Consider the following 12,681-nt stretch of genomic DNA (forward strand, 5'->3'; position numbering starts at 1 on the left):
AGCAGCAAGAGTCATGATGAGAGCATAATGGATGGCTCAGCTGTGCAGGGAGGGAGGAGAAAACACAGGAGAGCAATAGCGGTAGGGGGTTCTATAGTTATGGGAACAGACAGGTGCTTCTGTAGTCCTGAGATTCCAGGATGGTATGTTTCCTCCCTGGTACAGGGGCCATTGATATCACTAAGTGGTTACAGAGCATTCTGAAGGGTGAGGGTGCACAGCCAGAGTTTGCTGGTCATATTGGTGCCAATGCTATAATTAGAAAAAGAAAAAGGGCTGAGGTCCTGCAGATTGAGTTCAGGGAGTTAGAAAAGAGAAAATCTCTGTATTACTCCCAAGGCAAGGTGCTAGTGAGCATAGAAATAGGAGAATACATCAGATGAATGTGTGGCTGGAGAGATGGCGCAGGAGTGGAGGGAGGGACTACAGATTTTTGGGGCATTGGGGCTTCTGGGGAAGGTGGGATCTGTTACAAGCCAGATGATCCACACCTGTACAGGACCAGGGCAAATGTCCTTGCAGGGAGATTTGCCAGTGTTGTTGGAGGAGATTTAAACTAGATTGGCAGGGGGATGGGAACCTGAAGGCAGATTCAGGTTGCACAAATTCAGTGCAGGGAGTGGGAGACAGGAAATTAGTGAGTGAGTCTGAAAAGACAGGAGAAATATTAAAAGGTTTACAGCACAGGAATTTGGCAATGTTACAATGTATTCATTTAAATGCAAGGAGTATAGCAAACAAAGCCGATGAGCTGAGGGCACAAATAGACACATGGCAGCATGATATCATTGCTAAAACAGAAACTTGGCTTAAAGAGGGGCAAAAATGGCAACTCAACATCCCTGGATATAGGGTTTTCAGGCAGTTAGAGAGGGGGCTAAAACAGATGGGGGTGTAGCATCATTGGTTAAAGAATCAATTACAACTGTGAGGAGGGATGATATACTCAATGAAGCATCAAATGGGGCCATATGGGTTGAGCTCTGAAATAAAAAAGGGGCAGCCACACTCCTAGGTCTGTACTATAGACCCCCAATTGGGGAGAGGGAGAAAGAAGATCAAATATAAAGACAAATTTCTGAGTGCAAAAACAATAAGGTAGTCTTAGTCGGGGGCTTCAACTACCCTCATATCAACTGGGATATATGAACAGTGTAATAGGCACAGAGGGCACAAAATTTTGATCTGCATTCAAGAGAACTTTTAGCCAGCACATAACAAGCCCAACGAGAGGGGGCACAATTCTAGATTTAGTCTTAGGAAATGAAGTTGGGCAAGTGGATGAATTAGCAGTGGGGACCATTCTGGAGACAGTGACCATAATACAGTTAGATTTAATTATTTTTTATCCATTCATGGGATGTGGGCTACGCTGGCTGGGCCAGCATTTATTGCCCATCCCTAATTGCCCTTGAAAAGGTGGTGGTGAGCTGCCTTCTTGAACCGCTGCAGTCATGTGGTGTAGGTACACCCACAGTGCTGTTAGGGAGGGAGTTCCGGGATTTTGACCCAGCAACAGTGAAGGAACGGCAATAATGGAAAACAATAAAGATAGAACAGGAATAAAAGTTGTAAATTGGGGAAAGACAAATTTTACGAAGCTGAGAAGTGATCTGGTGAAAGTGGTCTGGTTACAGCTACTTGAAGGGAAATCAGTGCAGATCAATGGGAGGCATTCAAAAGCAACATTCTAAGGCACAGATACTAAGTAGTATGACATAAATTATCAGCTGTCTTTTTTTACTAACAGGCAACTTGATGTTCATTCTTGATCATGCACAACTTAGAATTATCAAAAAGCAAAGCATGATTTTCTTTAAAAAAATTTAAAAAATAAAGTTCAGGATTAAGATCATCAGGTTTTAAGTTACAGCCCAAATGGAACATGAGAGAAGCAGATTTGTTGCTGACATACAGCATGTTGTGGATATATCCCCACAAAGAAAAAGGGTGGTACTGCCAAATCTAGAACCACCTGGTTATCTAGAAGCATACAGGGTAAGGTAAAGCAGAAAAAGAGAGCTTGTTACAAAAGTCTTAATATTGTAGAAAATCTAGAGGAGTATAGAAAGTACAGGGATGAAGTAAAAAAAGGTAATTGGGAAAGCATAGAGAGGATATGAGCAACAGAATAAAGAAGGAAAGGGTAGGGCCGATTAGGGATGTACATGGTAACTTGTGCTCTGATGCTAAGGATGTGGGTAAGGTTCTCAATGAACACTTTGTCTCTGTCTTCACTAAGGAGATGTTTGAAGCAGCTATTCTAGTTAATGGGGAGGAGTGTGAAATATTAGATACAATAAGGATAGTGAGAAAGGATATACTGGAAGGACTGACATCCTTCAAGGTGGATAAGTCACCAGGGCTGGATGGATTGTATCCCTGCTGTTAAAGAAAGTGTCATGAAGCTAATAATGTGTATAATAATATTGGGAAATATTTTTCTTTTAAAGCAGAGGTTTAGTCTGTGGGTGTGTCTTAATTGGATTAAAGCCAGCTAGTCTGGGTGCTTTGATATGTACTAATTTTGATACATAAGATAGCTAGCGTGCATTTGCATTTTTTTGAATAGAGCATTCAAGAAGTGGGGTGAAAGCTACCACCTATCTAGCAGTTACCAAGCAATATGTTTTATATTACTAATAAAATTGGTACGATGAAAGGGGTTTTATTGTTATAAGGTGGAGTTCAAAGAGGCTGGTGATACAATGAGAATTTACATTCAGTGAGTGGTGCTAGGTATAACTTCAGCAGTTTTGAGTATGCAGAGCAGAGGCAATGTGAGATCAAAAGCAGCTGCAAGCCTCCAACTGTCTCCACAGGAACCAAAGTGAAAAGAACCTCATTTTGAATTTGTAAGGTGAAAATGCTTTGCCTGGTGTCTGGTTAAGTCTATGGGTTGTCGTTGCCTTAATGGAGATTAATTTGGGAGTTTGTTAAAAGTTATGATAACAGTAATTTGTAGCCATGTGTATATATATTCTAGCCTATGTAAATTAATAAAATGTTTCATTTAGATTAATGTGAAAACTCGACAGCTGGTGGTCTGATTCATGAATTTAGAGTCGCATCTCAAACATAACATTTAAAATTATGGGTTATGACAGTTGTTTAAAGTTTCCCTCTGGGATTTTTAAATAACTCAGCTGTACCAACTGCATTGGTCATACCAATTGGGAGCTCTTGACGGGATAAATTGCATTTCTAATTCCTCGATTGGTGAATCTTAAGCTTACAAGAGAGGCACTTTGAATTCAGGAGTTGGTGAGGTATTTTACAAGTTGTAAGACTGCAAGATGACTTTGGCATTTGCTAAGACTTGTCTGGGAGTATAAAAGATAACTCTGATTGGATTGGAGAAAATAACCAAAAATAAGTTAACAGAGTTGACAGATAAGTTAAAATTGGGGTAACCTAAGGGTGCTAGGAAATCAGATATAATTAACAGTATAGCACAGCATCGACAATCAAAGTGAAACCTGGCAGTAGTGAGTCACAGCCGGAGGTAGTGAGACATCAGTTGCAAATGAAGAAGCTTGAATTAGGAGCAAGGGAATTAGAAATTGTGAAGATGGAGAAAGAGAAAGAGACAGAGAGAGAGAGAGAATTCCAAATGAAAATGTTGGCTATTAGAAAAGAGATGTCAATAGGTGAGGAAGGATTTATCTCTAGAATAGAACCCAGTGGGGAGATGTTTAAATTTGTACAAGCTCTTCCAAAGTTTGAGGAAAAAGATATTGACACATTCTTTATTTCATTTAATGAGCTAGCTAAACAGATGAAATGGCCACAGGAAAACTGGATGTTATTATTAAAGTCTATGTTGTTAGGTAGGGAGATTGAGGTTTATACTTCGCTATCAGAAGAAATATCGGTGAATTATAATGTGGTGAAAAAAGCTATTTTGAGTGCATATGAGTTGGTTCCTGAAGCAAACAGGCAGAAATTTAGGAATATGAGAAAACAGCCTGGGCAAAGAGTAAAACAAAGTAATTTTGGCAGGGGGATACGTGTATTAAAAATAAACTCAAACTGTGCAGCTCTTAGGGAAATAATTATTTTGGAAGGATTTAAAGATTCAATCCCTTCAGTAGTGAGAACTCATGTGGAGGAACAGAGGGTTGATTCTATAAGACAAGCAGCAGAGATAGCTGATGATTATGAGTTAGCTCATAGAGCTAAACCTTTTTTTCGTCACACTTTCAAAGTGGAAAAGGATAAAAAGTGGAAAGGTGAAAGGAAGGCAGATAGTCAGGGAAGAAAAAGAGTAGCTGGAAGTTCCCAGGAAGTTTTTTCTCAGAATAAAAAGGAAGGTGCTGAAGGTGAAAGTGACATTCGAAAATTGAGGTGTTTTCATTGTAATAAAGTGGGGCACATGAAGTCAGTGTGTTGGAGATTGCAGGAAAAATCTGTAGGAATTGTAGGGGTACAGAAAAACTCTGGAAGTAACAGTACTGTGGGTTCTGAGGTTCAGGCACAGGAGAAAGCAATGTTTTGTGTACAGGTGAAACAGGGAGAATCAGTGATAGGTGAAGAAGTGGGAATGTGTTCACAGTTTACTCAAGAGAATTCTGAGGAGCAGGTTGTAGAAATGTTTAAAGATTTTGTATGTGAAGGGAAAGTCTTTCCATGTGTGCAGGTGAAACAGGGAGAATCAGTGATAGGTCAAGAAGTGGGAATGTGTTCACAGTTTACTCGAGAATTCTGAGGAGCAGGTTGTAGAAATGTTTAAAGATTTTGTATGTGAAGGGAAAGTCTTTCCATGTGTGCAGGGTGGAGTAGGTAAGGATGTTAAAATATTAAGAGACACAGGGGCTAGCCAATCCTAAATGTTGTGGGATAGTGATATTGTTCAAAAGGAGTCTTGCAGAAGAAGATAATAAAAAGTGGGGTTCATGGAGATGCTAAATCTATTCTGTTGTGGAAGGTAAATGTAAAAAGCAAATGGAAGACGGGTGAGGTTATAGTTGGAGTGGTGGAAAAATTGCCCATTGCAGGGATTCATTTTATTCTGGGTAATGCTGGATTGCAAATGTGGGTAATGCCTAGGGTAGTTGAGCAGCCTGTAGAAGTGTTTTCAACATAGGTGTTACAGAGGGAACATCCTGGATTGTTTCCTGATTGTGTTATAACGAGATCAAAGGCATTTCAAAGGCAAAAAGAAGGTGTTAAAATCCAATTAGCTGGCACTGTATTTGATAACATTGTTCAAGAGGAAGGAATGCAGGACAGTTCAGTTGAAGTGTTTAATTCAAAGAGGTTAGTGGAGTTACAGAAAAATGATTTGCAATTAAAAGAGTTATATCAGAAAGCTTATTCAAAAACATAAGCAAAAGATATTCCAGTATATTATTATGTTTGGTAAGGTATTCTGATGAGAAAATGGAGGTTGGGGGATCATGTATCAGCAAATGAAAGCTGGAGGGAGGTGCATCAGATTGTTTTCCCATTAGGGTATAGAAATGAGACTCTGAGGATTGCTCATGAAATTCCAACGGGGGGACATTTAGGAATTAGGAAAACACAAGAAAAGATACAGAGGTGTTTTTTTGGGGGCCAGGGTTGCATAGGGATGTAGTCCAATTTTGTAGAACCTATTATACATGTCAAATAACAGGAAAATCACTAGCAGTGTTTACGCCGGCGCCTTTAATCCCAATACCAGCACTTGAAGAATCTTTTACCAGGGTTATGATTGATTGTGTAGGACCCCCACTAAGATTAAAAGTGAAAATCAGTATTTATTGACAATAATGGATGTCTCTACCAGGTTTCCTGAAGTGATTTATTTAGGAAATATCACAACTAAGAAGATTGTGGAGGAGTTAATTAATTATTTTACAAGATATGGTTTACCTAAGGAAATACAATCAGATCTGCAGTCAAATTTAATGTCACAGCTGTTTAAGGAAGTAATGAACAGTTTGGGAATAAAAGAGTTTCAATCAACAGCTTATCACCCGATGTCACAAGGAACTTTGGAAAGATGGCATCAAACTTTAAAAAATATGATAACAACATACTGTCGTGATTATGCACAGGATTGGGATACAGGAATTCAATTTTTGTTACTTGCTATTAGAGACGCTCCTAATGCATCAACAAGTTTTAGCCCTTTTGAACTAGTTTATGGTCATGAGTTAAGGGGACCACTGAAATTGATTCATGAGAAATTGGTGGGTCAAAATTCAGAAACTATTCTCCTGGATTATGTATCAGGTTTCAGGGAAAGATTGAACAGAGCATGTGAGTTAGCCTGGGAACAGTTAAAGATATCACAGCAAGTGATGAAAGTGAAAGCAGATAAGGCTAAAATTTGTAGTTTTGTTTCTGGAGAGAAAGTGCTAGTTTTATTACCAGTACTAGGTGATTCATTGAATGCAAGATTTAGTGGGCCTTACAGGATTGTAAAGAAATTAAGTGAAGTAAATTATTTAATAAATACTCCAAATAGAAGAAAGAAGCCTAAGGTGTGTCATGTAAATATGCTTAAAAAGTACTTTGACAGGGAAGAGGAACAAAAAGAGGTATTAGTGATGGTAAATGATGATAAAGAGGTAGAAGTGCAGGACTCTGAAATTGATTTTCCTCCAATCAAATTGGATAATGAGAGGGTGCTTGAAAATTTAAATGAAATATTGAGTTACCTTCTAAGCAATTGTCAAAGTGATTTGGAAAAACTATTACAGTCATACAAACCTCTTTGTGGAAATAAGTTGGGAAAGACACATTTAGCTTTACATGATGTATGTATAGAAATATCATCTTCAATAAGGCAACAACCTTATGGATTAAATCCAACAAAGTTATCACAAGTACAAAAATAAATTGATTTCATGCTTCTAAATGACATCACGGGTGAGGTCCCAGAGGACTGGAGAATGGCCAATGTTGTTCCATTGTTTAAGAAGGGTAGCAGGGATAATCCAGGAAATTACAGGCTGGTGAGTCTTACGTCAGTGGTATAGAAATTATTGGAGAAGATTCTTTGTGACAGGATTTACTACCATTTGGAAGCAAATGGGCATATTAGTGAGAGGCAGCATGGTTTTGTGAAGGGGAGGTCGTGTCTCACTAACTTGATCGAGTTTTTCGAGGAAGTGACAAAGATGATCGACGATGGAAGGGCAGTGGATGTTATATACATGGATTTCAGTAAGGCCTTTGACAAGGTCCCTCATGGCAGACTGGTACAGAAGGTAAAGTCGCACGGGATCAGAAGTGAGCTGGCAAGATGGATACAGAATTGGTTTGGTCATAGAAGACAGAAGGTAGCAGTGGGAGGGTGCTTTTCTGAATGGAGAGCTGTGACTAGTGGAGTTCCGCATGGAGCAGTGCTGGGACCTTTGCTGTTTGTAGTATACATAAATGATTTGGAGGAAAATGTAACTGGGCAAATTAGTAAGTTTGCAGACGACATTAAGGTTGGAGGAGTTGTAGATAGTGAAGAGGATTGTCAAAGGATACAACAGGATATAGATCAGTTGGAGACTTGGGCGAAGAAATGGCAGATGGAGTTTAATCCGGACAAATGTGAGGTAATGCATTTTGGAAGGTTTAATACAGGCAGGAATTATACAGTAAATGGCAGAACCCTTAAGTGCATCGACGGGCAGAGGGATCTGGGTGTACAGGTCCACAGGTCACTGAAAGTGGCAACGCAGGTGGATAAGGTAGTCAGGAAGGCATATGGCATGCTTGCCTTCATTGGCAGGGGTATTGAGTATAAAAGCTGGGAAGTCATGCTACAGCTGTATAGAACCTTGGTTAGGCCACACTTGGAATATTGCGTGCAATTCTGGCTGCCACCTTACCAGAAGGATATGAAGGCATTGGAGAAGGTGCAGAGGAGGTTTACCAGACTGCTGCCTGGTCTGGAGGTTATTAGCTATGAGGAGAGGTTGAAGAAACTCGGATTGTTCTCACTAGAGCGACGGAGATTGAGGGGCAACTTGATAGAAGTTGACAAAATTATGAGTGGCATGGACAGAGTAGATAGTCAGAAGCTTTTTCCCAGGGTGGAGGAGTCAATTACTAGGGGACATAGATTTAAGGTGAGAGGAGAAAACTATAGAGGAGATGTGCGGGGCAAGTTTTTTTATACAGAGGGTAGTGAGTGTCTGGAATTCGCTGCCAGAGGAGGTGGTGGAAGCAGGTACGATAGTGGTGTTTAAGAGGCAGCTTGACAAATACATGAATAGGACGGGAATAGAGGGATACGGACCCTGGAAGTGCAAAATGTTTTAGTTGACAGGCAATATGATCGGCGCAGGTTTGGAGGGCTGAAGGGCCTGTTCCTGTGCTGTACTTTTCTTTGTTCTTTGTTCTATACCACGGTTTGAAGATTGCATTGAGAAAGTGGGACAATTGAAATTTATCACAAAAATTGACTTGCTAAAAGGATATTGGCAGGTAACATTGTCGGAGAGAGCAAAGGAGATATCGGCTTTTGTAACGCCAAGTGGACTCTATCAGTTTAAAGTCACATCATTTGGTATGAAGAATGCACCTACGACATTTCAAAGACTGACAAACAAAGTAATTGCAGGTCTAAGCAATTGAGCTGTTTATATTGATGATCTAATAGTGTTCAGTCCTATGTGGGAGGAGCATTTACAGCATTTGGAAGAATTATTTTCTCAATTACAAGAATCTAATTTGGTGATGAACTTGGCTAAAAGTGAATTTGCAAAAGTGCACGTTTTGTATCTAGGCCATACCGTTGGAGAAGGTAAGGTGGCTCCGAGAGTTGCGAAAGTCAAGGCGATTGTGGATTTCCCAGTGCCTACAACAAAATTAGATGTTTTGAGATTTCTGGGCATGAGTGGGTTTTACCGGAAATTTGTACCAAATTTTAGCCAAGTGGTTGCTCCACTGACTGAACTATTAAAGAAGAACAAGAAGTTGCAGTGGACACTAGAGTGTCAGAAGTCATTTGATAGTTTGAAAACTGTATTAATTACGAATTATGACAGTTCATTTTCCAATAGGAAGGGAGATGTCATGAAGATATTAATGCATATAATGTTATTGGAAATTATTTTAAAGTGGATTTTTAGAGGGTTCTGTGTCTGAGAGTGCGTGTGGCTTAATTGGATTAAACCTAGCTAGCCTGGTTACTTTGATGTATAGTAGTTTTGAGATGTTAAACAGTAAGGTAAAGGGGACCTTAGTATTTTTTTGAATAAACCATTCAAAGACTGAGGGTGAAATTTTGCACCTAGCTAGGAAACACCAAGCAATATGTTTATATTACTAATAAGATTGGTACCATGAAAGGGGTTTTATTCTTAGAAGAGGTGGAGTTCAAAGGGCCTGGTGATACAATGAGAATTTACATTCAAAGGGAAGAGTTTTCTATAGAAGAGTTTTGCGTGTGGAAGTCAGAGGCATGTAAGACCTAAGCCTGTAAGCATACAACAGTGCGAAGGAACAAACCGAAAGGAACCTCATTTTGAATTCGTAAGATAAAATGCACTTTTCTTGATGTCTAAGTCTGAGTTATTGTTGCCTTGGGGAAGATTACCTGGGAGTGATCAATTTGGGTATTTGTTTAATAGTTATTATGGTAGTAATTTGTAGATGTGTATGTATTTAATACCTTGTATAAAGAAATGAATGTTTAATTTTATATTAAAAAATCCTCTGCAGCCTTGGTGGTTTCATTTCTGAATTCAGAGTTGCATCTCAAACATATCAATTGATCCGCCAACTCCAGCATGATGCCACCACCAAACACATCTTCCCTTCACCCTCCCTGGCGGCATTCTGCAGGGATCGTTCCCTCCAGGACACCGTGGTCCACTCCTCCATTACCCCCTACACCTCAACCCCTTCCCATGGCAGCTTCCCATGCAACCTACTTTCCCCCCTCCTCACCGTCCAAGAGCCCAAACACTCCTTTCAAGTGAAGCAGACCTCACTTGCACTTCCCTCAATTTAGTCTACTGCATTCGCTGCTCCCAATGCAGACTGCATTGGAGAGACCAAATGCAGACTGGGTGACCGCTTTGCGGAACACCTTCGGTCTGTCTGCAAGCATGACCCAGACCTCCCTGTTGCTTGCCATTTCAACACACCACCTTGCTCTCATGCCCACTTGTCCATCCTTGGCCTGCTGCGTGAAGTTCAACGCATAGTGGAGGAACAGCACCTCATCTTCCGACTAGGCACTTTATAGCCTTCCGGATAAGACATTAAGTTCAACAACTTCAGATCATGAACTCTGTCCTCCATCCCCACCTCCTTTCCGATCCCCCTTTTTCCAAAAATTTATAACTTTTTAAATATATTTTCCTTTTCCCACCTATTTCCATTATTTTTAAATTTATTTCCATCCATTGTTTTATATCCACCTTCTAGCCTATTTCAATCCCTTCCCCCCAACCCACCCCCACTAGGGCTGTCTGTCACTTGCTCGTCCTGCTTTCTACCCTTAATGTCGCCATTAGCACATTCCTTAGCTAATATCACCACCGTCAACACCCCTTTGTCCTTTTGTCTTTGATATCTTTGGTAATCTCTTCTTTGCCTCCACCTATCACTGGCCCTCTATCCAGCTCTACCTGTCCAACCCCCCTCAACCAGCTTATATTTCACCTCATTTCTATATTTCTTAGTTCTGATGAAGAGTCATACGGACTCGAAACGTTAACTGTACTCCTCTCCGCAGATGCTGTCAGACCCGCTGAGTTTTTCCAGCATTTTTGTTTTTTTTTTGATTTCCAGCATTCGCAGTATTTTGCTTTTAGATCAATTGAAAATATGGGTTACGAAAGTTGTTTAAAGTTTCCCTCTGGGATTTTAAATAACTCAGCTTTTACCAACTGCTGTGTCATAACATGTATTGAGACAGTTTGATTCACTGGGTGGAACTTTCCGTGCCTGCTGGCAGCTGGTGTGATAGGTGGCAGGCACGGAAAATATAGCATGATCTAATTCACGACGGCGGGAAGGCAGGTTGGGATCGTCCTCTCAGCCCGCCAATGGCGGGCCACGCTTCTTACCAACGGTCATGTGGAAACTTATTGTAATACATCAGCATCTCATTAAAAGGCCATCCTGCCAGGCTCTGGACACCCGCCAGATCATCCATCCACGCCGGCAGGAAAGCACATCGATGTGTTTCACAACAGCACACAAGCGACATGCACTTGGAGGCCTTCACTTTGGGGGAACTGGAGGTGAATGAGCAGCAGCGTTTTCCACAGATTACCAAGGTCACCTGTTGCTCTGCAGGCTTCAGGGGCGCCGGTGGACCGGGATGAAGTGCCGCCCTGTCTCGGAGGCGACTGTACTTGGGGTGGGGGTGTGGGGTGATGTCCGGGGACAACTGCTGCCCTGGCGTTGGATCCGAAGCACAAGCAATCAAGGCAGGGGGCAGGGTAGGCGAGGGAAGTTAGGGACACCTGTATAAACTGACCATACCTCTGCAACTGCGACAGATCAGGCGCAGCCACAGTGATACGATTGGGGTCGGGCTCCTAGCCTGCCCGCAATGCAGAGGCACCAATGTGCCACCAAACCACCTGACCTTACACCTCACCACCCCGGCACAGACTGCGAGTCTGCGACCACTTTACTGGACCGCGGAGCAGTTGGACTGCAGACATTGCACCTTGCCAACGCTAGCCATGTAGCAGTCACTGTTGGAGGCGCTTGCAGCCCCTTGCAATCTCAGCATCCTGGTTTGGACCATGTCACAGGTCACAGGAGAGCCATGCAGCGCACTCATCCGAAGCCAACTGAGGAGTGGCCATCACTTCCCGGGAAGTGATAAAGGGTGGTCACACAGGGCCAGGAAAGGATGCTATGTACAGCCATGATAACCACGTCTCTCTCTCTTTCATGCTGCAGGAGGACCACGTCAGGATCATGGATCCTGGTGACCTAGCTGTATGCCTGATGCCCTAGAGAGACCATAGAGGATGGAGGAGAGAGTGACTGAGTCCCCTGGCTGTGCAAAGGCAGGAGCAGCAACCTGAGGAAGAAGGGGCAACAGGGGCTCCCGCACACGCTCCCCAGGAGTGACAACGAGCCATGGCTGGTCGGCGCTTAGAGACACCCAGGGTCTATAGACGCCGTCTGTCATTGCTACAGATGACCAAGATTCAGTGTCGCTGACGACTGCGCGTGTCTAGGGACCTGGTCGCTCATATCTGCCACTTACTGTCAAATGGACGTGGAGGGCATCCATTGCCAGTGGCTGTGAAAGTGACTGTGGTGCTCAATTTCTATGCCAGTGGCTCCTTTCAGGGCTCCACAGGTGACCTTTGTGGGATTTCACAATCCGCCACCCACAAATGCATCCATGAGGTCATCTTGGCCATCTTCTCCATGGCACACAACTTTGTGCATTTCGTCCGGGACCGGGACAGCCAGGATGCAAGGGCCATTGGATTCACCCTGATCTCAGGATTCCCACAGGTGCAGGGTGTGATTGCCTGCACTCATGTGGTGCTCAGGTCTCTGCTGCTACACACACAACCGCAAGGACTTCCACTCACTGAACGTGCAGCTGGTATGCAACTACCAGAAACGCAACCTGCAGGTGTGTGCATGATTTCCAGGGAATGTGCATGACGCCTGCATCCAGGGTCGCTTGCAGATCCCTGCAGTCTTCCAGGGCCCACAGAGGCTGCATGATAGGCTCTTTGAGGACAAGGACAACCCTCAGAGGCC

This window comes from Cetorhinus maximus, chromosome 13 (genome assembly GCF_964194155.1).
Source record: "Cetorhinus maximus chromosome 13, sCetMax3.hap1.1, whole genome shotgun sequence".
In the NCBI taxonomy this organism is placed as follows: domain Eukaryota; kingdom Metazoa; phylum Chordata; class Chondrichthyes; order Lamniformes; family Cetorhinidae; genus Cetorhinus; species Cetorhinus maximus.